At 48.4% G+C, this 25,031-nt stretch overlaps 1 protein-coding gene across 1 annotated transcript in view; it reads left to right on the top strand.

Moving 5' to 3' along the window:
• The window catches only part of SCAMP1 (secretory carrier membrane protein 1), a 513,038-nt gene that overhangs the window by 274,128 nt on the left and 213,879 nt on the right, over nt 1–25,031 (top strand). The gene's annotated exons all lie outside the window — the stretch shown is intronic.

Below are 25,031 nucleotides of genomic sequence, written 5' to 3'. Positions count from 1 at the left end.
TCGCCGGGGAGTGCCAGTGCAGGGTGAATGTACTTTGGCAAGAAGAAGTTCCAGGGAGGTGAAGCAAGTGCACACCTTGGGAGATTTGGGCAGTCTAAAGATGCCCAGAGAATACACCTCCCATGTGTGAACATCAGTGAGCTCTGTGACTTGGCGTAGCGCATCATGTACTCTTTTCCAAAAATGGTGCAGGACTGGGCAGGACTATAGATAATTATAAAGCTTTTTACAAAGCGCTTGGTTACACCCTCAAGCTTTATCCTCACTCTGAGACATAACCTGACCAGAAAAAGGAGGAAGAGAGGGGGAAGCACGCTAGGGAAGGGGACAGCAAATCATTCAGGGGTATAGTGCGGATTACAATCTCCAAGCACAGACCAAGAGTGGACCATTTTCAGAAGATTTATGCAGCCAAGCACGATTAGAGATGTAGAAGTTATTTTTCTCTCTGTAAGTGAAGTCACTCTGACCTTCCAATTCAAAGATATTCTGGAGGTGATAAATGTGACCCCCCACCCCACCCCACAAAGCGCTTGGTCCCGATTCCATACCTGTGAATTTGTTTCAGTCAGAACCTTTCATTTGGGCTTCCTATTTGTACTTGCTTTTTCTTACTATTCTGAAAGGTGGCGCGATTCTGGGGTCTTGGCAGACCGCTGAGATTGTCCCGATGTACAAAAAAGGCCGCAAAGAATAGCCAGAAAATTATAGGGCCGTCAGCCTTATTGATACATCGAGGAAACTATTTTCCCGTCATATTTAAGGCAAATTGATGGTTTTGCTTCAGAGATCACAATTCTTTGAGCTATGGAGGCAGGATTTAGAAATAGGATTGGTGCAGTGGACCAAATCCTGTGTTTGTCTAGTATTAGTTTTCCAGGACAGGCTACAAAAAGGCCACTTGTATGTAGTCTTCATTGATCTATGATCAGCGTTCAACTCTATTCCCAGAGCCAAGCTGTGGGAAGTTTTGAAGCAGAAGGGTGCCCCTGTCAACCGCTTGTCTGTACTACTTATTCTGCATGCCTGTAACACAGCCCGCAATCGATTTGAAAGCAAAGGCAAGCTCACAGAACCCTTTAATATAGACGAGCATCTGCCAGGGGTATGTGTTGGCATCGACATTGTTTATGCTTTACATTAACAATCTAGTAAATGCACTGACTTTCCTGGCAATGATACACCTAGATTGGGCCCACATAAAATGTCGACAGTGCGTTTTGAAGACCACACGCTTCTAATTGCCAAAACTCTGTGTGGCCTGTAGGTAAAAGTTGATATTTTTTTTTTTTTAGGTTTTTGTTTTTAGGATTTTGTGGTGCTCTGGCCTGGTGCTTACTTAACATTAACAAAACCAAATTTGTTATTCAGTCCCTGTAGGAAAGTGTCCCTTTTTGCACGGTTACCCCCCACTTTTTGCCTGACATCTGATGCAACCTGACTTGATGTACCCTGGGACCCTGCCAAAACAGGTTCCCAGGGCCTGTGTTCTTTCCCAAAGCTGTACCTTTGTACCCCCAATTGGCACACCCCTGGCCACAGGTAAGCCCCTGGTAAAAGATACAAAGGGTACTGTGACCAGGTAAGGCCTTTAAGGGCTGCAGCACCTATTGTGCCACCCTTAGGAGCCCTGTACCTTAACACCCACACACTGCCAGTGCAGGTTGTTTGTTTTGGTGCAGAGAAAAGTGAAGAGACTACATTTGTTGGTCATTAATCCTGCCCTTGGACCCTCATTCAAACTGTTGTTTTTTGTACATGGTGTGTGCCAAGCCTGCAACCCACTGCGTAAGGCCTAGGTAAGTCACCCCTCTAGCAGGGTGCACTAGTCCTCAGGTGACTGCACAGTGGCTTGATCCCTGGGTCTCTACAGTATCTAAGTCCATTATTGCACACTGGAAGTGTAGTAAAGCCATAAAGAGTGTATGGTCTGGGAGTTGGTCATTACAAACTCCCTACCTCCATAATGATTTTACTAAAAACGTGGAAGTTTGGTAGCACACTTTTCAGCACTTTAAACCCACACTGATGCCAGTGTGGGATGTAATGTAAAATCCACTCTAAGGGCATCTTAGAGATGCCCCTGAAAATCGACCAGCCCTAGTGTGGTTCTTGAATGGCAGCCCGCCATTTACCACCACCAGACAGGTTTCTGGACCACTGGGTAGAGAGCCTCCACTCTCTGGGTCCAGAAAGAAAGCACATCCTGGGAAGAGGTGTCCTGCCTCCTCCCCCAGGATGGACTGGATCCAAGAAGGGGAAGTTTCAAAGGCCTGCCGCCTTTGGAATCTGCCCCTGCCTTTTGCTGCCCCAGCAACAGGCTCCCACCAGTTCTGGCCCCCACCTTGGGTGGGAGAATCGGTGGGAAAACCAAGCTAGAACAAGAGGAGTGTCCACCTTGGCCAACCCCACCCCTCAGTTAGGGAAAGCAAGGTGAAGCACACATCTCGCCCCCCCCATCTTGAAGATGAGGGTACCCAGCCAATCAGGGAGAGGCTCATGCCCCCTCCCACTGTAGGGTGACATCCTAGGGGGTGTACTCACCCGAATGAATGAATGAATATTGGACTTGTAGACCGTGAACTTAGCCCAAGAGCATCAAGGCGCTGTAAGCGGAGTATAAGGGTGCAGACAGAAAGACATGCTTATACCAAGGGCTGTGAAAAGAGCCTGGTCCTTAAAGCTTTACGAAAAAGAGAGAGACGCCTGGCCTGAGAGATCTTCCGGGAGGGAGTTCCATAGCTTAGCAGCAACAGTGGAAAAAGCTCTACCTCCCCATTTGACCTCCTTAAATCACGGAACAGTAAGCAGATTCTTATCTGCAGACCAGAGCCGCCTATTGGGAACATAGTGATGGACAATCTTTGATCGCCTCAGGGCCTGAGCCGTAATAGGCAACGTGAATCAAGAACATAGTCTTTAAAAAGGATACTACGATCCATGGGCAACCAGTGTAGCAACTTGATGGACGCCGTGACAGCATGAAACTTTGGTAGATTCATCACCAGCCTAGCTGCAGCATTCTGCACCATCTGCAGTCGTCGCACTAGCCCCTTGTTAATTCCCCAAATAAAAGGCATTACAATAGTCCAATCTGGACGTTACCAGAGCAATAACGGCCTGTTTATGTGCTTCGAAGGAAAGAATATGGGAGATTTTTCTGAGGATCCTATTGATCCCAAAACAGGTAGAGACTGTCCTGCTAACCTGAAGGCTTGGTGACAATGAATTGTCCACGATAACCTTAAGGTTTTTCCCATGGACAACCGGGCAGGGACAGCCACCAAGCTCATCTGCCACCAGTCGATGGACCAGATCTCCTGTTTGCTCCCAAAAATAAAGACCTCCGTCTTCTCACCGTTTAATTTAAGAAAATCTTCCACCATCCAGGAGGAAACTGCCTGCATTCAGTTCCTGAAATTAAGGGCTGAATCAATTATACTATGCATAATAGACACCATTATTTGGGTGTCGTCCGCATAGGACAGCACCTCCAGCCGAAAGGATCTCACAACCTTAGCAAGAGGAGCGACATAGATATTAAAAAGAGTAGGGCTCAGGGAGGAGCCCTGAGGAACCCCTCACAACAAGGGTTTGGGGCTGAGTAGAACTGACCAAGCTTCACCATCTGTGCCCGCTCACTAAGAAAGCACGCAAGAAGCCCCAAGGCCGAGCCCCCGATGCCTATCTCTCTAAGGTGATCAATCAGCCTGTGAAGAGACAGGGTATCAGGGGCTGCGGTGAGGTCAAGTAGAACAAGGAGAGTGGTATGCCCTGTGTTCACTTGAGTCCAAATGTTGTTGAAAACAGCCGTGAGTGCTGGTTCTGTGCAATGGTGGCTTCTAAATTCATGTTGAGAACCATGAAGTAGGTAGTGATCCTTTAGGCAGGTGCTGAGATGAAAGTTCAAGTGAGTTTCCAGGATCTTAGCTGGAACAGGGAACAAAGAGATTGGCCAATAGTTCTTCAGTTCATCAGGGTCCAAAGAAGGTTAGAAGGTTTCTTTAAAAGTGGCTTCACTACCGCCGTCTTTCACTGAGTGGGATATTGCCCCCCTCGAATGGCAACATTCAGGACATCGGTAATAAGGGGAACGAAGACTTCACGGCCAATTTTTAGCACCTTGAGGGGACAAGGATCCAGTGGGGAGCCGTATTTGACCTTTCTAGGAGCCAATCAATCACCTTAGAGGACAAGCAAGGGAAAGAAAGGAGGCTAGGAGACTCCTCCCTGAGTGAGGTCTCAATAAAAAGGGGGGAGGGTCGAGCAGACGCCCCCTCGATGGAATTGGATACTTCGAGCAGGGAATAAATATCTGAGATATATGTATGGAAAAATTTAGAAATGTTTTCACAATGCTCCTGGGAGAATTCTAAGGGGTCAGAAACATGAGGAGAGGTGAGGGATTTATTACCTTGAAAAGATCCCTAGAAGATTTCATATATTCAGTGGTCTTGGAAAAGTATAGTCTCTTCTCCTCCATGATTGCGGTTTTATAAATTTGTAGACCCTGTTAATGCAATTCCCTACTTCCCGGTTCTAGGTCTGTGTGTCAGAGCCTCTCCTCTTTGCGACGGCCCTGTCTCCGCTTTCTGAGTCTCCCCGTAAACCATGGAGCAGAGGGTTTTTTCCTAGCTACATAGTGTTTACTGAGAGGTGCAAGGGTGCCCATTGCTATCGAAAGATATTGTGAAAGCTCCGCAGCTGCCAGATTCACATTGTGTAACTTAGAGAGCTCAAAGTTATTAAGGAGATCAGAAAGTGACTCCTTGTTGATGAGGCTAAAGTTCCTTCTTTCTTCTGAGATCCTGCTGCCTGATAGAGCCATTGCTGATGCCATGAAGTGTAGATCAAAAGGGATGGCAAAGTGGTCAGACCAAGCTATTGGGATAGGTTCCCCCACCCTTATACGAGGTTCATTAGAAAAGACACCGTCCAGGATATGGTCTGCTATATGGGTGGGCTTTCTGACTAATTGAGAGAAACCCCAGCCACTCAAGGTTTCCAAAAGGCATTGAGAATCTTTGCATTGGGTATTGTCTAGATGAAAGTTAAAATCCCCCAAGAGCGTGAGACTAGATCTTTCACAGTAGGGTTCTAACAGCCGGCTAAATTCCTGGCTAAAGGAAACCCTAGAGACCGGTTGCCTCTCGGGCATAGGATGCCCGAGAAGCTTTCTGTGGGTTGGAGGTTGATTGAAAAATAAAAGGCCTGGCAGAGATCAGGAGGAGCGGACAAAGCATGAGTGCAGCAGATCAAGGGTTCTTTATAAGGAATGCCCACACCCCCGCCGCCCCAGCCTGTCCATCTTAGCAAGAGTGTACCCATTCGGGATAGCGTCTACAAGGTCAGGGCCAGGGGTGTCCGTAGCCCAGGTTTCAGTTATGAATACCCAGGTAGGCTTCCTTGCTGAGACAATGCCTCTAAAAGCAACCTTATTTTTATCAGGGATCTTGCATTAATGAAATAGCCCTGCGCACTCTGTTCTGTAGAAGGCAGTCTGATTACATTTTTATCAGGAAGAATGTTATCGACCTGCTTAAAAGAAACATTACATCCTGGGCAAGACAACTGCCGCTTTGTAGCTTAAAAACTCTGGGTCCAGAAAATGATCACAAGGGGCCCATTCTGACCATAGGTCTAGCAGTGCCTTTCTTGAATGATGTATCTGTCTTGGCTGGCCAGGAATGGACAGGGCAGCATCTCCGGCACGGGGCACGGACTTGGCGCAGACCGGCTTGGTTTTGGCGCGTCCGCTGCTCGCCGAGCCGGCAATGCCTATTAAATGGTCTAAGGGACTAGAGCGCTAAACTCCCCTGTCTCCGCCCCCTAACGACCGGAAATGTGCCTGGATGTACGCCCACATGCTCCACAACAAACTGGAAAATCCGCTGTGGAACGGGGCTCTGACGAAGCTAGGAAGGCACTGGAAAGGGAGACAAGCCCCCCTGAGAGGTAAGAGGGAGCGAGAGGCTCGAGACAAAGTAAGCAATGCAGCAGCAAAGTACCAAGGAGCATTACAAGATTACCCAAAGTTTCATGTTAAAAAGTTAAGCAATAAAAACAGGTCAAGTGCAATACAACATCTGCAGTTACATTGAATCTGCGCGCGTCTGCTCAGGGGCCCATTGGTCCAGACTAGTAATCCCCTCAAACACCCCAACATCTAGTATTTAGGGGCAACCCTGAACCTTGCCTCCTCAGATTCGAGGAAGAAAAAAGAACCATGCAGATCCATGAAGGAGAGGACACCTACTGCTTTGGCCCCAGCCCTACCGGCTTGTCCCGACTCGACCTGCTTACAACGAAGAAACATGCATGTTCAGCAGCCCCCTCCCCCCCCCCGCCCCCCCCCCCCCGAGCCCGGAGGACCCGCCCTGCACTCACCTTAGACTCTGTGTCCCGTGAGCACCGGATTTGCTCAAGAAAGACTCCAAGGCAAGAATCCGGATTCATGTGAGTCTGAGATTCTGCACCCAACACCCACAGTCCCAGTTTGAGTGGCCCAACACCACGGGGATGTCTCCCCAGTGATCCTGACTTAGGATCTGGTAATTCCTTACCTCCCTCAAGTTTCAAGAAGATGCCTGCAGCCTCAACCTGAAGGAACTCCCCCCCCCCCCCCCCCCCCTTCCCCCCCCCGAACGTGACCAGAGATGGTAAGAAAACCCAACGCCAGAAGACACCCCTGCATCAGCCTTGGGTGGCCCAACCGACGGTGTCCAGGCATCCCCCAAAATCCCAACTTACCTCTAGAGCTGTTTGTCGCCTTCAGGAAGTCTCCCTGCTCGAGCCTGCAGTAACTTCAGCGAACCGAAGGTCTCCATAGAAAAGCACAGGTTCCTCGATGTCTTTTTAGCACCCGGCTGCCCCAGTGCTGTTGATGATGCAGCTCCTGAGCTGGTCGTTGGCCTCTGCAGTGCAGACCTTAACCCCAGGAGCTTTGCTCCCACACCCGAGTGGGCTGCCCATAAGCAGACCCTAACCGAAGGCTCCCTTAGCCCCAATAGCTAACGATGGGTCCCTGCACTCTGCACCTGGCTGCCCCAGTGCCACTGGTGGTGCAACTCGAGTGCCCATCTAGACCATGGGTAGCCTTGGTCCTAACCCCCAAAATTCACTTGTAAGTCGTGCATTTACCTGAAAACCGCTAAGACTTTTTCTCTCATAGGAACCCATATTATGAGATTGTGGGCCTAAAATGTTCTAAGTGTTTAACTGAGGTTTGTATGGAGAAAAGATAATTAAATTGCAAACTATAAAAAGTCTTACTTACCTTGTATTGTGAGATCCTAAGGTGTGGAATCTAGGCATACCAGCCCCAGTACTCAAAATAATCTAAAAGTAACTAAAAAGTATTCTAAAAGTAAATGTTTAATGCAAACTGCTTTATGAATCAATAACAACCTGTAACTATTGCAAAATGTAATCAGAACTGCATTTCATTGTGAAATCCTACATTCCAAGTATATTTTACCTACCTGTACCTAATCCAACTTGGTTCTAGAAATAAAATACAAGTATACCTTTTTTTATACTTACCCAATTGGCCTGGATTCAGTCTCTGAGTGTGTGCATCAGCCTTGATTCAGTGAATAAAAAAAATCCATATCTAGCCAAAGATTCCTTAAATTCGAATATCCCCAGTGGTCTTTTTCTCTCTCTCGCTCTCTCTCTCTCTCTCTCTCTCTCTTCTGGGATCATACCATTCTACCTTTCATTTTTATACTGGTACGGTGTGGCGTCATTCTGGCATGTTGTAAGATATCTTCTATCCTGGGACTTCTGCTCTTCGAGCTGCTGGGGTTGCTGGCGGACTGTTTTGCCCCAGTTTTCCCCCTTTTATCCGTAACCTTGGTGTTTTTCAGTTGTTCCTCAGCAGACCCGCCTCCCTTTTGGGGTATGGCTGTGGGATCTATTCTAAGTTAAGGAATCTGCGGCTAGATGTCTCTATCAGATGTACGAGCTACTTACCTTCGGTAACAATGTATTTGGTAGAGACGTTGTCTAGCCGCAGATGCCCTAACACCCACCCAGCCTCCCTGTTCTGCGAGGACCTTATCTGGTAGTGTTCTCCGCTGGCCTCTTCAGTTGCCATTGGGTTATATCTTCAGAGGGTTCAGGTTGTTGTACTCCAATTGGTGCTTCCATATACAGTCAACCTCTGCTGATGGACTTGTTTTCTGTTACATGGTGTCTTTGATTCACAGAAAGGTTCGTTTTCATTTCCAGTCTCTTCAGTCTGCTCTACTGCCTCGGGGTCCTGGTCCCCTCGTGGTCATCCTCTCTGAGGGTCGATTGTGCTTTGTTTTCCTACCTCTGTTTTTGGAGGGGAAATGCCAGTCTTCTCTTTCTTTTCTATAGTGGACTTTTGTTCTTTCTGTGTTCCGTTCTTAGTCAACAGCTCAGTTCCACATGGCACTATCCGTCTTTCTGTCTGTTGTGTTCTTTCCTTGTTGCACTCGGGAAGGGGCCTCTGTTTGGCCTGCGGTGCTCTTTCTCGCAGCCTCCACTTATATGTGTAGGTGGTGTCTATTATGTCTTTGAGATGGTGCCTTCCACCAGCCTCCTTTATTATTCATGGAATTTTCATTCCTCGCACACTGTTTCCATACTTTCACAGTTTTTAGTTGGTGGCTCCGCATTGTGCAGCAGAAAAGTTTCTCCGAAGAAGACTGACGTCAGCGCCCCGGGAGGGACTTATATGACCCCACTGACGTCACGTACGAGGACAACATCAGGGCGGGGTCGTGTGGCGCCATCCCCCGGCGCGCAGAGGTGCAGCTGCAAAAACTTTCCGTATCCAGTCTCACGCCTGGGGATATTCTAAGTTAAGGAATCTGAGGCTAGACAAAGTCTCTACCAGAAACATCGTTACTGACGATAAGAAACTCATACAATACACCCTCTGGATAAGCCTACACTACCACAAAGAGAGCTGTGTGTACTTACCTAATTTAGCCTCTGCTTTACCTCTAGGGACTCCCTGGACTTTGTGCACACTATACCTTACTTTGTTAAAGTATATACAGAACCAGATTCCTACAATCCATGTAAATCAGGAAGGGTGAATATCAGTCAGTCAGTCAAATTTTTTTTATTTTGGCTATACAGGTCATAAAAGCACATAAAACAAAACTATACATTATAGCGAAATATAAGCACGTCATGTAAAAGACTATATATGTGTATATATATGTGTATACGGTTCCACACTTCCTTCGAAGTAGCCGGGACACCAGGACAGCGGTGCGCCCAAGGGTCGAAGGTCACCCTTTCTGTGTATCCAGCAACACAAAGCAACAAGAAATTGCTGGCGCACTCCCCTCCAGACAAAAAACGCTACCACTCCATTTCCAGTTTGCAAAAGAAAACGGGTTTATTTCTCCATAGTCATACGCATGGTAACACGAGCTGGATGTAAAACCCAACGCGTTTCGACGAAGGACTCGTCTTGATCACGGGTGATCAAGACGAGTCCTTCGTCGAAACGCGTTGGGTTTTACATCCAGCTCGTGTTACCATGCGTATGACTATGGAGAAATAAACCCGTTTACTTTTGCAAACTGGAAATGGAGTGGTAGCGTTTTTTGTCTGGAGGGGAGTGCGCCAGCAATTTCTTGTTGCTTTGTGTTGCTGGATATATATGTGTATATATATATATATATATCACGGCTCCTTTTCTTTTGTCTTAAGCAAAGAAATCAGCACTCACGGGAGTAGGATCAGCGTTTTTTATTTCGACCCTTCGAGCACCAGACGCGTTTCGGCTCCTGCCTTTGTCAGTGGTACACTGGCGCGCCATTTTTTTGAATTTTAAATATCCAGGGCGTAATGTGTTATAAATAATGTTACATTGTTGTAATTAACCATTCCAATATGGCGTAGATGGTTGTGAGGTAGCCCTGTTTCTATCGCAATTACAATGTATCACGTGGAGGGTATTTAAAGTTCAACAAAAGAAAAGGAGCCGTGATATTAGCGAGGCACGCCCCTCGCAACACGCACCCGTGCTGGAGTGCACGACCTGGCGTAATGAGAACCAGTAATATATATATGTCATGTGATCAAGCGCTCTGTGAAGCGCGAAACGCGTCGTGATGACTAGGGGAATACCACTGGCTGAATAAATCATCTTTGCACTGAATTTTGGGTTCGAGTCCGTTTTTGGCAGCTGGCTGAGAGCTCTGCGCTACACCGGATTATTCCTGGAAAATATATATATATATATATATATTTTTTTTAATCACTAGAAATATACATTCATAACTTCATTCTTGAGTAAGCTCCCCAAAGCCTGCTCAGTATTCTGTGGCAGGAAATTGTTCAATATGCATAGAATACATAATTTCTACGTTGGCTATAAGGTGAGGCCTGAGAAATTAATTCTGGGTCAGTGATAAAGCGGTAGATGAACAGTGGCCCCATAATTCTATCCCATACAAGGCCGCACCCTTGCCTGTGTCTTGAAAATTTCTGCTAGAGGGCCTATCACTTTGTGCGTGCTGCTCTTGTATACCTTTATAATACCTCTTGTAGACTGGGTTAGTTTTAGACTAGCTTTCTTTATTTGTGTACCCCACTCAATTTGTTCAGTTAGTGTAATCCCTAAATATTCAAAAATATACACCCTCTCTCGGTCTCTTCCATCTAATCTTAGATTTGAGCAGTTTGTAGTGTTTGCATTGAAAACCATATACTTGTTTTTTTGTAAATTGATCTTCAATCCCCAGCTTTTACAAAAAGTGTTAAGTACATCAAGAACCCTTTGCATGTAGGAGGACCTATGCAGCAGCCAAGATGGCCGCATAGGCTCCCGGCTCCGCCGACCTCCGTCTGCTGCTTGATGATCCTGCCAGATATCCTGATTTTACGCCCGACCCCCGAGTGGATGAACTGTTGCTGAATCTAACGGTGCGGTCCCGAGAAATTGATCGCCCAGATTGACTGAGTTGTGTCATGTTTAAGATCTCGGCCTAACCCAGCTTCTGAGCCGGGGCCTCGAGTACTTGCCCAGCCGGGTTGCAGTTGAATAACATCGGCCATGGGACTCAGACAGGGTCCGGTCTCTTGCATTGGAGGTTATCCTGGCCTGTTTTTGGTGGCGAGCGTCTGGTCTGTTTTATACTGAAGGAGTAGTGATAGGAATCGGCTGGGTGGGAGTTGGGGGGAGGGGGGGGGTTGGTTCCCCGTCCCCGTCGCCGTACCCGGCGACCCAGTCGCCACCTCCAGGGTCTGCAGGGCCGGGGCCCTCGCTTGCGGTGGCGTACTGCTGACCGATAATGCACCCTCCGTTGCCGTCCGCTCCGCTCTTGCCTCTTCTCCCGAAGAAGAGGCAAGAGGCTCTCTGAGGAACCCGCCCATGCTTGGAACCGAGCGAGTGGAGGCGGATCGGACGAACTGTGAGCCGTCCTAGAAGACCGTAATGGCCACCATCGGGGCACTTCAATTGCATCTGGAGACCCTTGTCCATAAAATGATCGCTGGTGACATCGAAACTGGGCGACCGAGTCTGGGCTCTGTTCTATTGCATGACTTTCAACAAACTGATTCTCCCACGATGCCGGTAGTAAAGGAGGATGGAGACCCCGTGTGCGATAAAGTGTTGACGCCATTGACCTGTTTGCAGAATACTTGCGGAATTGTTTCTCTGGGGGTATCTCTGCATTCACTATCGCAGCCGCTTATTGTGGAGCTACCTGGTTCTTCACTCCTTGAGACTACGACTAGCAAAAACCGAAAGTCACTACCGTCCCTTCCCGCCCTTGTGGTTCTTTTACATCTACGGAGGAAAGGATATCTGGACTGCATGTCGGTGAGGGAGATCTTACCGGTGGCGGATGCTTGCAGAGACTCAATGTGTTCGACTGGTCTCATATTAATCTTAATTGAACTGCCTACGAACTTTGACTCTCCTGGGGCGGTGATGGTGTTACCGGACAGAGTCCGCATGAAAGATCGGAGGGGTCAAGGATGAGACTGCTGGTCTGGGTCTGATTTCGGGGCTTTAAAGGACAAGGGATTCGCTAACGTAATGCTTGCAAGAGGTTGGGCGGTGTTCAAGGTCTCCCCTGTCTGGCTCTGTCTATAATATTTTTGAGCACTCTGTGGTCTTAGGACAGGGGTTGTTCGTTTCAGGCGGGAGGAAAAGGTGACCGGGAGTCTGTATGACATTCTCCTCCTCCATTCTTCTTTTACTTTTTGTAGTTAGTTAGTCGGGGCGACAGGCACGCTGCTAGTTGGGGTTAGGCGAAAGCCACATGCAGGGGTGCAGGGTGGGGGGATGGGCCTATAGTTTTGTTAGTTAGTTTAGTTTTTATGGTTTCTTTATCTCATGCTTTCCTTTCGCTCTCCTTTCATAACGTTGGGGTATTATCCTGATTTTGTATGTACCCCGATATCTGGTAACTGTACTTCTTTTTCTATCCTGGCATCAATGGGTGGGCGGGGTCTGTGTGCGGGCGACTGTGTTGGGTTATAGATTGCTTTGTCGTACATCCTGTTTTGTGCTAGCGCAGGCGCCTCGGTCGTTCCCTTTGAATTGATCTGTGATTATCCTATTTTTGTACCTGCTCACTTTATCATAGTGTTTGAATGTATGGTACCAGATATGCCTGTTTCTTTTTCCTTGCTTTTTAGGTTGGTGGGGTTAAACATAAAATGAAACCTTCGTCTTATCCTTTAACGTGTTGTGAGCTCAATACAATGTTTATCCTGATTCGCCGCCGGACCTCAGGGTTGTCGGCTGAAGAGCTGTGTCATTTGATAATGTAGTGGGTCTTATTCTTGTGTTGCGGCCGGCCCCTGCGGTTGTTGGCCCGTGCTTGTAAATTTATTGAACTGTACAATAAAAGTTTTTAAATAAAAAAATAAAATAAAAAAAAGAACCCTTTGCATGCCCATAGGAGATTTGGAAAGTAAAAGCGCATCATCCGCAAACATAAGTGCAGGAATTTTGCGGTTCGCTAACCTAGGTGCATCAATATCTTTTCCAGCGGGCAAGGATTCTATTAGGCCGTTTATAAAAAGAGAAAAGAGTGTCGGGCCAGGACACATCCTTGGCGCGCCCCTTTCTCTTCGGGGAAGGGGGAAGAAAGTTCACAATTTTTGCCATATGTTATTCGTGCATAATTATCTTGGTGAAGGCGTTTCAACTGGTAGCAGAGATACTCTGGACCTCCCAGGGTCAGCAGTATACGCCACAGTTGATCCCTCTGGACTAGATCAAAAGTGGATTTAAGATCCACAAATGAGAGGTAGAGGCTGCCACCCTCTAAGACCACAGTTTTCCTGAGGATGAGTTGTAATATAAATGATCAATAGTAGATATCTTGGCCCTAAACCCTGCTTGTAGAGGTGTTAATACGTTATTCTCTTCTATCCAAGATTGTAAACGCCCCAGAAGTACGTGTGCAAATATTTTTCGGCTAACGTCTAAAAGACTTATGGGGCGATAGTTGGCTGGATTGAGCGGTGAACCCTTTTTACAAATTGGTATGATTTCTGCCGCTGCCCAAGTAGAGGGCAGTGCCATGCCCTGCAAAACGGCATTAAAAAGGGACCACAAGTAGGGTGCCCATACTGCGGGCTCTGAGCGAAAAAGGTTGCCAAGCATTTTATCGAGCCCTGGCGCTTTAGCTGGTAATAACTTGCCCAGTGCTCCTGTGATCTCCTTCAATGAGCAGAGTGGCACATCTTGATTTGGCAACTCTGAATAGGTAGGGTTTGTTTCCACCTGACTGACTTCCTCAGTTGTCCTAGTATATAACGATTTAAATTGGGCTCTCCAAACTTCTTCCCCTGGATTTGGCGCAATGGCCAGTTTACATTTGCCTGTATCAATTAAATTCCAAAAAACTGTCATGTCCTGATTGTCTAGCACGGTTTTAATAGCATCCCATTTTTCACTTTCCCAGTTACTTTTGGCATTAGCTACAGTAATTTTATAATATTCCATGGCTCCCGTAATTTGTAGCCTATCATTGGAACTATTTGAGACTAACCGAGCTTGATTTGGTACCTTGCAGCGTTTATTAAACCATGAATGCCTTGGTTTAGAATTCAACCTAGACCTTTTGCTATTAAAGAAAAAAGGTTCCAGGACATCCTGATGGTTATTTGCAATTCTGGTTTGGGATGTTGAAGTGCTGATAGTCACAAATGCAAAAACAACAGTTGATGGATAGAATGCAGAACAAGGTCATACATTCACCCCAGTACAGATATCTGGGCCTAAATCCATCGTTTTTTGCACTCCACACCACCCCAGTTCAGACATGGCCATATGCAAATCAGCCTTGACCCTGTGCCTCATGGGAACAGTCCAGCCCGAACTGCCAAGCCATGTCTTTCCTGGACCGGAATCAAGCATCCTAGGACCGGTTTCTGGCTATCAGCCGTCTTCAGCCAGGATAGCTTGACTCCAGTGGTGTGGAAAGCATGGGACTCCGGTCTGAGCATACCCATCCCACTCGGGGTGGCAAATGCAAAAAGAACAGTTGATGGACAGAACGCAGAACAATGTCATACATTCACCCCAGTTCAGAGATCTGGGCCTAAATCCATCGTTCTTTTGCACTCCAGAACACCCCAGTCACAAAGTTGGGATGCAGCATCGAGAAAGGGAATGATTTGTTGGTATAGGGAGGTCACTTTCTCCTGTGATTGTGCAAGTTCCCCCCAGCGTACATTTCTCCCTCTGTTGGCCAATACTAGGCCAGAATTAGCTTTTGAAGCTGTCCTATGATTACCTTGATCTAGCGGCGAGAATACTTCTAAAACCAGAGCATTATGGTCACTCTTGTAACGAGAAGTAACCTTAAAGTCGAGGACCCTGTGCCATGATCTAGCGTCTGCCAGGATATAATCTAAGATCGATGCCTGCCCGAGTCTGTTAAAGATAAAGTTCCGGGGGCTATCAGATACCGATCGACTATTACAGTCCCTCAGTGAGTGGCTCAATACAAAGGCATTCATTTGTAGGACCAGGGGAGTCCATGTCCATGTTGGTGGAATATTAGGATTTGGAATTGCCCAAACCGAATCCTCCTCACTTGTAATGCTTGTGGACAAGCCATTCAGGGGCTCAAATTGACAGTTAAAATCCCCGCCTATAATGACCCAATAATTCTCCGGTATATTTGGGAGAAAGGAGGTCAAGTGGTCAAGAGTGGGGGAAACTTGCCCGTGGCAAACCGGCCGTGAATCTACATTAATTAAAGCAATCCTAGTTGAGGTAGAGAAGGGCAGAAAGACACATAAAATATCAGATAAGGAAGTCTCTATCTGTTTGGCCCTGCAACCAAGGTGCACGCCAACCCTGGTGCACAGGCCCCCCAGAAGGTCTCCTCCTAGCTCCCTGGACTGCTGAGATACTATACTACGTGTGGCCCTCTCTATGTGCATCTACCCTGGCCCATGTTTCCTGGAACGTACATAACTCATGCTGGTCTATGAAGGCCCCCCATCTGGAAAATCCAGTTTCGAGGTGAGTCCTGCCATGTTCCAGGATAATATCCGCATGCTTGATTGTCCTGCTTCGTTGACTAAAGGAACCTAAGACCTTGCCCTTAATTGGGCATGGTGTAAGTCTTTGGGCCCCAACCTTCCCCTGGTACTGCATTCATTAGCCAGGTTTGGATTGCAAAGTAAAGTAGGAGTGGAATCTGTTGTGCTACCCACAGGGACCAATTCCTTATCTCATCTGCTTTCCATAACCACCCTTTTGCGCTGGCCTGTCCAGATACACTAGTCTTTTTCCAGACTCGTGATTATCACTGGGACCTTTGTGGGAAGGCCTGATGGTCTACCGAGTCTAGTGGGCTGAATCTTTTGGCGACAGGGAGGTTGTATATAAGTAATTTGGGATGGACCAGGACTATTTGAGGCATGGGCCAGCTCTGATTTCTCGATCCCCAATCATTGGCCAATCCTCCCTCATTGCGCGACATAAGCCTTGGAGAGAAGAAATATTCCAGGGGTAGAGAAGTAATGCCCCCAGCCTCCATCTGATAACCCCAATCTAGACTGTATTGGACAGCCCGTGTAGCCCTAAAGTTGATCACTATACAGTCCCCTGCTACATCCTTTGGTCTCCATCACAGGCAGTTTACCCTGCTTGTAAACATGATTTTATTTAAGTCTATGTAGAGGAAATGCCTATACGTGGTTAACCAGTAAATGCATTTGTTTTTGAGCTCAGAATGAGATTCCCCAGACTCCCATTCCAACTCGGGTACTACTGATAGCCCACTAACATATGGAGTAGAGGCAGCGGGTAGATTGATACATGGAAGTGCATACTGTGTTTCCCTGGATTTTGAGAGTGGTGCAATCTTTGCACGTGCCTCTTGAGTTATGCCGGCTTGCTGTGAATTAGATGAACCTGTTATAGGCAAAGGAAACCTAACAGCAGGTTCGGGGTGAGCATCGAGGGAGCCTCTGCGGGGGGATAACTGGATCCAGGCTCTGTGGTGGGGGCGATCTCAGACAGGGAGCTGTATTCCCATAGTTAGTTATGTTGGGCCTAACTGGGACGGGCAGTGTATCTGATGCTGATAGCGCTACCTTGTTTGGGAGTGAGGCCAGCTGTTTAACCAGGGATTTAGTTGCCTCAGCAACCTTAAGAGTCGAGTCTGCCTTTCCCACCCAGTGGTCCACCAATGACGATAGTTTGTCAATTCCATCTGTTAAAACATCAAGTTAATCTTTTACAGCAAATCTAAAATGTGCTTTAAGGTCCATCACGAACTTTGACACCCAGAATGGTTGCTCTGGGGTCATCTGTAGCAAGTCCCTGGTACCGGATTCCCCCAAAATTCTGTTTGCTAACATATCAGTTACTTGTTTATTCCGCTTGGCTCCCATATTTGTACTAGATTTGTGTTTTCCCTCTTTCTTCTTTCCACCGTTCCCAGAAAGGGTCTTGGGAGCATGTCCCGCTCCGGTCTGTGCGCGTGTCCTTGGAGGCTCTGGATCTGAGGCCGTAGTTTGTGTTAAGGATGGGGGCGGGGAGCTAGAGTCAGAAGTGGTAGGACTTGGAGCAATGATCGGTTTTAGTGAGAGGCGCCTCTGTACGCTCGATTTACGTGGAAACCGCTCCAGTTGCCCTCAGCAACATTTTATCAATTGCAGTGGGTTGTAAGGAAGTAATAGTTTGCCGGGTAGGGGAGTCTTTCCCTACAGGGGTACGTTTGCCCATAACTGCTTGTGAGGTGCGCCTTGGCAATACAATAGCTCCTTAATAGTCTTGGCAGGAAAACAGGCACAGATCGGTTATAAGGGCACTAACCTTGGGTTCAGTGACCGGTTACATGGTCTTCCGACAGGCCGTCATCCGTGTTCAGAACCAAGGTGGGTGGCCCAGCCCAGTCTCTTCCGGTCTAAGACTGGCGCAGACGGCCCGCCGGGGTCAAGGCACACCTGCGCGTGACCGTCCTGCCTGGCTCAGCAGCGGTCGCTCCCCACGCTCCCTGGCATTGAATATAGCGCTTCTCTGCTCCTAATTGCATAAACTTCATAGCGCTTCACTGATCCTGGCTGCTCTGACATCGTAGCGCTTCACTGCTCCTGGCCGCATTGATATCGTAGCGCTTCACTATTGTATAGCGTTTTTGAAACCATTTTTAGAATTTATACAGTGTCTCGTGTATTAGCCTAGCATTATATCGCATAGCCCACTGTGCATACTTTGAGGGGGATTTTGCTTTGTTTCGCTTTGTTTACTGCTCCCACCATTTTGTTGTTCTACCTCCCAGCCCCTCTCTCCACCCCGCCTCCCAGCGGCCCCTCCCTCCCACTAACTAGACTGAACTGACCTGACCCGCCCTATCCTGCGCTGTGACCGTCCTGCCTGGCTCAGAAGCGGTCGCTCCCCACGCTCCCTGGCATTGAATATAGCGCTTCTCTGCTCCTATATGCATAAACTTCATAGCGCTTCACTGATCCTGGCTGCTCTGACATCGTAGCGCTTCACTGCTCCTGGCCGCATTGGTATAGTAGCGCTTCACTATTGTGTAGCGTTTTTGAAACCATTTTTAGAATTTATACAGTGCCTCGTGTATTAGCCTAGCATTATATCGCATAGCCCACTGTGCATACTTTGAGGGGGATTTCGCTTTGTTTCGCTTTGTTTACTGCTCCCACCATTTTGTTGTTCTACCTCCCAGCCCCTCTCTCCACCCCGCCTCCCAGCGGCCCCTCCCTCGCTCCGCCCCCCCCCCACTTCCCTCTTATGCCAGAACAACCGACGCGCAGCGTTTACGCGCAGCGGTCGCGCCCTATGCGCGCCGAAGGTGCGCCAAAGGTAAGCCCGTCTACGCCCGTCCGCGCCTGGACCGTGCCCAGCGCTATACCCCCTGGCCCCCGCAAACCCATCACCTTCCGCATCACATACGACGCCGCAACCCTCACTGCCCTTAACCCCGGCCGTCCACCAAACTGCCACCAAGCCGCCAAGGACACACCCATGGACCCTTCACATGCCACTCCTGCAAGTTTGACTGCACCAAGACCCACACCAAATCCACAAACCCCAAACAGAGCCCCGACACTAACCACCTAAAATGCATCCTTCTCAACACCCGCTCAGTTCACAAACACGCCATCGACCTTTGGAATCTACTCGACACCATTTCTCCGGACGTCGCCTTCCTAACAGAAACCTGGATGAATCCCTCATCAGCTCCAGACATCGCCATAGCCATCCCGGAAGGCTACAAGATCATCCGAAAGGACCGCACCAACCAAACAGGAGGAGGCATCGCCATCGTCCATAGGAACTCCATCCGCATCTCAACCAGTTCAGGCGTCAACCTCGCTATCGCCGAACACCTTCACTTCCAGATCCACACCGACACCAAGACCACACTCAGAGGCACACTCCTCTACAGGCCACCAGGACCCCGTACACAATTCAGTGAAGACATCACTGACTTAATCACCCCACACGCCCTCCCCTCCGAGGAATACATTCTACTGGGAGACCTCAATTTCCACCTGGAAAAGAGCAACGACATTAACACCACCACCCTTCTGGACAATCTCGCCAATCTCGGACTCAAACAACTTGTAAACACACCCACCCACTACGCAGGACACACACTCAACCCTATCTTCACCTCCAGCAAGCATATCTCCTTCAATCACACCACAGCTCTCCATTGGACGGACCACAGCTGCGTCCACTTAAACTACAAAAAGACCACGATCCACAACCACCCTCAACCAACTCTGCGAAGAAACTGGAACAAAATCACCATCGACCAGATCTCCACATCGCTTCTTCAAAACCCCCCCTGCCTATTCGTCGAACCCTAACCAAGCAGCCATCAACCTCACACAATGGCTAACCCACAGCGCCGACAACCTAGCACCCTTGAAAAAACATAAAATCAAGCTAGGCAGCAAAAATGCCCCCTGGTTCAACGATGACCTTAAGAAATCCAAGAAACTCTGTCGTTCCCTTGAGAAAGCTTGGAAAAAAGACCCAAACACTATCACCAGAGACGCCTTCAAAAAGGTATCTGGCGGTATACCGCGGTATGGTGGTATACCACCAGATACCTTTCACCGATCCGATAATCGAAGGGGAAGGAAGGGTAACCGACATTTGCGGTTACATTTTATGAGAACTCTACCCTCTCGGCTGGTACGAGCACTGATGGCCGAAGGAGGTTGTGAAGACTAATTTGTCCATATGCAATGGCCTTAATATACATGACGCCCTGAAGAAATTGCCAAAAATTCCGTTGGCAATGGAACATGTCGGCAAGTAAAGTAGTATTGGTTGGATAGTTGGTAGCCATGACTACTTCCTTTTTTAACCTCCATACCCAACACAAGAGACAGAATAAAATTGCATATCTGTGTTGTTGTGTGGTTATATATGTTGTTTCACACTTTATTGGTCACCCCTTGGTCTGTTTTCACTGCATCTTTTCACAAAACTCTTTTCTTTTGTGTTTTCTGGACACTTTCCTTTCGAGCTCGATGGTGCCAATGATGAGAACAGGATTCAGAAAAGGGGGTCGTGATGAACAGAGTGTCTGAATTAAGCAGACCACTCTTACCCAGTCCAAAGATCAGGGCTTGATCCATCACCGTTATTTATCTCACTGCACCATCCCAGCTCAGAACCTGGCTATATGCAAATCAGTCTGTCCCTGGCCCAGTGCATCATGGGAACAGGGCAGACTAAACTACCAAGCCAATTCTTCACCAGAAAGGAGACAAGCCACCGGGGACCGGTTTCTGGCATTTCAGCCGTCGTCGGCCAGGCTTGCTTGAATCCTGATGGTGCAGTGAGAAAGGGACTCATGTCTGAGTATACCCTGCCACACCTATAGTGGCCAAAAACGATTCAGAAAAGGAGGGGGTGGTGATGAACAGAGTGTTTGAATTAAGCAGACCACTCTTACCCAGTCCAAAGATCAGGGCTTGAACCATCACCGTTATTTATCTCACTGCACCATCCCAGCTCAGAACCTGGCTATATGCAAATCAGTCTGTCCCTGGCCCAGTGCATCATGGGAACACGGCAGACTAAACTACCAAGCCAATTCTTCACCAGAAAGGAGACAAGCTACCGGGGACCGGTTTCTGGTATTTCAGCCGTCGCCGGCCCGGCTTGCTTGAATCCTGATGGTGCAGTGAGAAAGGGACTCATGTCTGAGTATACCCTGCCACACCTATAGTGGCCAAAAACGATTCAGAAAAGGCGGTGGTGATGAACAGAGTGTCTGAATTAAGCAGACCACTCTTACCCAGTCCAAAGATCAGGGCTTGATCCATCACCGTTATTTATCTCACTGCACCATCCCAGCTCAGAGCCTGGCTATATGCAAATCAATGATAACAGGGCTATCCTGGTGAGTACCTGCCAGGTTCCCGTTGGTGGTGCGCCCGTGAGGTGCCATCTTGCTCTCACACACTTTTTTTTCGTTTTTGCACATCACAGTCTGACACTAAAGTGTGTGTTATGTGTTGTCCCGCAACTGAATTTTACTTGCTGGGAACCGGGCGATTGTTTAAAGGAGGCACAATCCTATACCAACTACCCTGATAACTAATGGAAGGGGAGTAAGTTTTGCAATGATAATGCAATAAATGGTGTACCCAAAAAAGATAAATTCACAAGTGCCTACAAAGTCTAGGTCTTTTTTGTACTAGTTGTGAGTATATATATATGCCTTTGCTCAAGAGCAAGCAATTCTCTCTCCAACGTTTCGAGCTGCTTTGTCTTTTCTTTTTTGTGGCCTGCTGTTAGGCAAAGCGCCTACCCCTTCACTACCGTTTTGAAGGCCTCCCAGAGTACCAGTGGCGAATCCACTGAGCCAACGTTTTCGCTAAAGTAGTCCTTGGTGGATTTGAGCAGACCGGCCCTAATACTCTGGACTATTCGGTACTATGGGTTGAGTGAGATAGTTTTACGAGCGGTAAGTAATCCTAGCTTTAATTGTGTCCAGATCGGGGAGTGGTCTGAAATGTCTCGTGCCAAATGTCGCACCTCTGTGAAGTTGTGTAGTTGATCAGCTGGTGTGAGGATCTGATCTATTCGGAGAAACACTGTTTTGAGCCCCTGAGTGAAATGTGTATTGGAGTGTAAGAGGGTGTAGCCTGCGCCATATATCTTCCAGTCCAAAAGCGGCCATGAAATCTGCCAAGTGTGTTCTGGACGGTGGAAAGCCTAGAGGGGGGTGACTGTCTATTTGATCACAGAGCGTCATATTGATGTCCCCTCCTATTATCAGGTTTCCCTCAGGTAAGTTTAGTACCATTGCACTCAAGTCTGCGAGTGCCAGCCTGAATAGTGCCGGGGGAACATAGACTCCCAAGATATTGATGTCTTTTCCCTCCCAGCTGCCAGTCAGCGGCCCTGCTTGACTGTGTGGGTGTTGTTCACAATGAAGGGGAAGTTCTTGCGTAGGAGTATGTCTGTCCCTCTGGACCCTGACGTAAAGCCAGAGTGAACAAATAGTCTGTATCCCCAGTGATCTATTGCCTTACAAGTATTGCCGACCAGATGAGTCTCCTGGAGAAGAACGACAATAGCACAATACCCCTTTTTATCTCGTCTCCCAGTCCATTGACATTCCAGGAGATCAGTTAAAGTGATGTTGCCATTGTGCCATCTGGAGTGTAGTGATCTGTTTCGGCCTATGTGCGCCAGGGAAGGACATGGTTCATCGTTTTGGAGATGCCTAGGTTGCTTCTTTGGGAAGTGTGAGTTCTGTAGGCCTCTGATGGCCATAGCTGTTTAGTAAGTTTGTGGTTTGACTTCATTGTATACAGGGTGTCTTCTGTGGTGGGAGCGGTCCAGCTGTCAAGTGTTTGCTGCGTGGTGTTCGAGGTGGGAGCTGTGGGTTCCGTGTGTTGGTTTTCGTTATTGAAGTTGTTGTAGATGGTCTTGATTTTGTAGTGGAAGTAGGAGCTGAGCTTGTTGTAGAGGTCCTGGTGGGGGGATGTCTGTAGTCTCACTGTTTGGTTGGGCGAACTCTGATGATGCTGAAAAGTTCCTTTCTGTTGTGTGTGTCGGTGGCGATTCTGTCCTGGAGTGTTTTCTTCCTTGTGTTTCTGATGAGCTTGTGGTGGGCGGTGGTGGGTGCTTTGACGTTGCCATGGGCTACTGTTGTTTTTTTGAGTTTGTCCAGATGTTTTTGAGGCGTCTGCAGGTTCGCCTGCCTTCTCCAATTTCGGTGGAGAACAAGCTAGCTCTCTTGGCGTGTTTGTTGGTGGTTTTCTTGAGGGGGCGAGGGTGTTTGTGAAGTCGGTGATCCATTTGTGCAGGGTTCGAGCTGCGGCGTTAGGGTCGTTGTCTGTGGTGGTTGGAGTGGAGCCACTGAATGAGGCAGTAAGCTGGTTGTTGAGTGTCTTGTTCCAGTTTCTCCATTGGAACTGGTGTGGAGGTTTGCGGGTGATGATTGTTTTGAAGGTGAAGTGGATGCAACAATGGTCTGTCCATGGAGGTTAAGAGGTGAGGCTGAAGGTGATGGAGTTTTCCGTTGTGAAGATTGGGTTGAGGATATGTCCTGCTAAGTGCGTGTGTTCTAGTATGATCTGTTTGAGTCCGATGTTAAGGAGGTTGCCCGGGAGGGAGGTGGAAGTTGAGGTCTCCCAGCAAGGTGTAGTCAGTGGATGTGATGGCTTGTGGGGTGAGGGAGGATGTTGGTGATGGTATCGGAGAAAGGTACGCGGGGTTTGTAGATGAGGGTGCCCCGGAGGGTGGTGGTCGGGTTGGTTTGTATCTTGACGTGTAGGTGTTACATCAGGTTTGTGGGCTCGTCGGTGTGGGTGCTCAGTCGGAGGTAGGATTTGTGGGAGACGGCAATGCCTCCTCTGGGACAGTCCTTCCGGGTGAACTTGTATTTTTCGGGGATGGCGATTGTGATGTCTGGTCCCAATGCGGCGTTCGTCCAGGTTTCTGTGAGAAAGGCCACGTCAGGGCTGGTGTTGAAGGGGAAGTCCCAGATTTCTGTGGCGTGTCTGTGGAGGGAGTGCATGTTGGGGAGGATGTATTGCAGGGCTTTGGGTGCGGTGTTGTTGTGACAGGAAGGTTGTGGTGGGTCCTGGGCCTCTGCAATGGTCGACGACGGTCTCGGTTCTGCTTCTCTTTTGTAACATGTTTGCTTTATTTTTTTGGGATTATCTGTTTGTGATTACGGTGATCCATCCATATTATAAATTCGGTAGCTGGTAATAGGGTAAAAACAGGGAAAGTTGTTGTCTCCACACTGATTTATGCATGGAGTTTTACCTGACAAAATGTGCAGGAGGATATTCAGATTTGGAGGTTTCATCAAGTACTTTGAATCCCGATTTAGCTGTAAATCTGTTTATAGCCGAATTTAGATTACTGTATTACATATAATACAGGCTATAGAGTGTGACGTGTCACAACTCGGTAGGAAATTTGCACATGGTACTTACCTGTTGTCGGGGGGCGTGGCTTGGATGCCGAGGAGGTAGGCTGCGTGAGCCCGGAGCTCCGCGCCCGATCCCAAATATCATCCTGATTATCCACGCGAATTCCAATGAAAATTGGAAAATCCGTGATTTAAAGGCATCACGGAGGCAGCGGCGCTCATAGTGGACGACCTGGAGCTGTTCCTCGTCCTGAAAATCGACCTCGAATAAATGCATTGGATGCGCTGCCATCGATCTAAGATGGCGTCCTGATGCCTGCACAACAGTCGCAGTCGACGGGGGTGGTTTGAGGCCTGATTCTCCTGTTGATCCAGTACTGGCGGTGATTACCAGACCGGAGGACCTCCCCTGACCTTATCAACACAGGTGGCCTTTCCTCGCTTTGGTGGCGAGCTACGGGGACACACGACCGCAAGCTGATTCTTTGAGGAGGCCCCAAAATGGCGGCGGCTTTGTGACAACGATCCCGACTCTCCGCGCACAAACTGGCATCTAGAGACCCCGCTGTGGCAGAGGACTTCCGGGAACTGACCCCACGGGTGCGATCAGAACAGCGTCCAGTGTTCTTCAGGTGTCTTAGATCCCTGATCCTATCGCCCGGGGGGCTATCCGGTGGCGAGGCCCTGCAGTGCGGAGACAGTGAGGAGAACAAAGGGGGTCCTAGGAACCAGTGCCTACTGCAGCCAGGATGGTGAAACCGGAAGGGAAGGGGGACGGAGCGGCTGAATCGGAAACGATGGATGGAGCGGATCGAGACCAATCTGCTCTCCAGCGCATGCAAGACCGTATCCTAGAGGCCATCACGACCACGAAAGACGCCCTGCAACAGGACATCGCCCAGGTGGTGACGGGCTTAGGTCTCCTGAAAGCGGACCATGACAAGCTCAAAGACAGAGTTAAGGATATGGAGATATCTATTCAGGAATTGGCCCCGGGCCATGCAGCGGTGAAAGTACAGATGGCGGATGCTTTGGACAGGCTGAAGGTGCTGGAGAGGAGGGCCGAGGATGCGGAAAATAGGAGTAGGAGCAACAATGTTCGCCTCGTAGGCCTTCCGGAAAAAATTGAGGGCGATGGCATGGTGGGCTACCTCGATAATTGGCTACGCA

This window comes from Lissotriton vulgaris, chromosome 3_1, assembly GCF_964263255.1.
Source record: "Lissotriton vulgaris chromosome 3_1, aLisVul1.2, whole genome shotgun sequence".
Classification (NCBI taxonomy): domain Eukaryota; kingdom Metazoa; phylum Chordata; class Amphibia; order Caudata; family Salamandridae; genus Lissotriton; species Lissotriton vulgaris.
This window is presented reverse-complemented; position numbering and strand designations above follow the sequence as displayed.